This window comes from Halichoeres trimaculatus, unplaced genomic scaffold (assembly GCF_033239565.1).
Source record: "Halichoeres trimaculatus isolate MK-OKI-2021-1 unplaced genomic scaffold, fHalTri1.1 fHalTri1_scaffold_19, whole genome shotgun sequence".
NCBI classification, from domain to species: Eukaryota; Metazoa; Chordata; class Actinopteri; order Labriformes; family Labridae; genus Halichoeres; species Halichoeres trimaculatus.
Window position 1 is genome coordinate 8,433,988 of NW_027437197.1, and position 1,720 is coordinate 8,435,707.

The following is a 1,720-nucleotide window of genomic DNA, read 5'->3' on the forward strand; positions in this document are numbered from 1 at the left end:
GATTGACCAGAGGGCTTTGCAGCAAAAACAGACAAGAGAAAAAAGGAGTATATGTTGCATTTTCTCCTCTCTATTTGTTATTTGATGTAAATCAAATCTGACAATGTGTGGCTGTAAGTGGCGCTTTGGAAAGGTCAAATTATAAATGGAATAAAAATTACAACTATCAAACTTGCAGGATTTCTAACACTTTGCAGGCCTGTCACAAAAGTGTACCACAGATCAGTCACATCATACAGCACTTATATCTCCATGTTTTAAAGACTCTTCTCTGTTTTATCTTGCCTTAACAGTTTAAACCATGCCAAACAAAAGGCAAAGCTGAGAAACATTATGCCGTATTCCCTGTAACAAAACATAATTTATTCAAGAAGACTCCTCATTTATATTCTGCCACAATTTCTTGCAATATTCCACATACGTCAGGCTTCTTTTTAGTGCAGATTCAATTTTTATGGGCTCTAATGGATTTTTAGCATTTTGAAAAGTTTAATTTTCTGCCAGACCTCTCATCTAAACTCTCTCATATCCAAAAATATAGAAGAGCAGACACATCAGGGTAAAAAATGTGAGTCTTTCTTGTCCAAGAGATTAAACGGACAAAATGTTTCTGGAAGCTGAAGTCATGGGTTTCGGTATTGAACTACCAAACTTTTCATCCTTGAAATGAACAGGCTAGGAGTGGTACTGCTTCGGTTGTGTTAGTGCAGTTTTTGAATATTTCATGTTATTTTGGGGGGTCAGTTGTCAGGAGTTAAGGCAGAGAGAAGGATTTTTGATTTACATATTTTTTTCTTTCTTTTTTTTTACTCTAGGGTGAGGCAGGAAGATCTATATCACTTTTTTAAGATAGATTTTTCACAATAATGTTAAATATATACTTGGGGTCTAAATATTTGTTGTGTGTTTATGGTCAAAACACCATTGACAAATCATGTTTTAGAAAGCTTTGGTTGATGCAGAACAATAGGCAGCATACAGTGGATGCTCAACACTGTAAACCCATCCTGGCTCTCACCTCTATTTATTTATTTATTTATTTTATTTATGTATATTTTTTTATTTTTCTATTTATTTATTTTTTTCTAATTATTTTTTTAAAATTATTCTTATTCTTAAATGTATTTGTTTATTTTTATTCTTAAATTTTAAATGTATTAGTTTTATTTTTTAAATAATTTATTTTAATATATACTGCATCACATTTCTTTTTTTTTTTTTTTTTTTTATTTAGATTTTTTTATTTTTTATTTTTTTTGGAGGGGGGGGGGGGCATCCATGATTGAATATTTAATTTATAACTCATCAGTAAATGAAAAAAAAAAATGGGATTATAGTTCCTTAGTTCATTTTGCTGAAGTAAGCCAAAGTGAAACTTCTGTGTATAACTTACTGCCTACTGCTGAACCATAACTGCTGGCTACAACACAAAAGTTGGTCAGTTTCCCAAGGTACTGTCTTTAGGTGGCCATAAAGGAGGACTTACAATGGGTTCTGCTGTTCATATCCCTTTGAATCTACCTGCTGCAGAGTGTAACGGCCAGAAAGGCGGAGAATGTCAGCTACCTGGATAAAAAGCGTGTCTTAATAAAAAATATGGTTCCCCTGCCTCCTTAAAAACCCCCAAACTGTAAACAGCTCTTGTAACAGAGCAGTGTGTTTTCATTTTTACCTGATATGTGGTTACAAAAAGAGTTTACTGTAGTTTACAGTGTCAGAC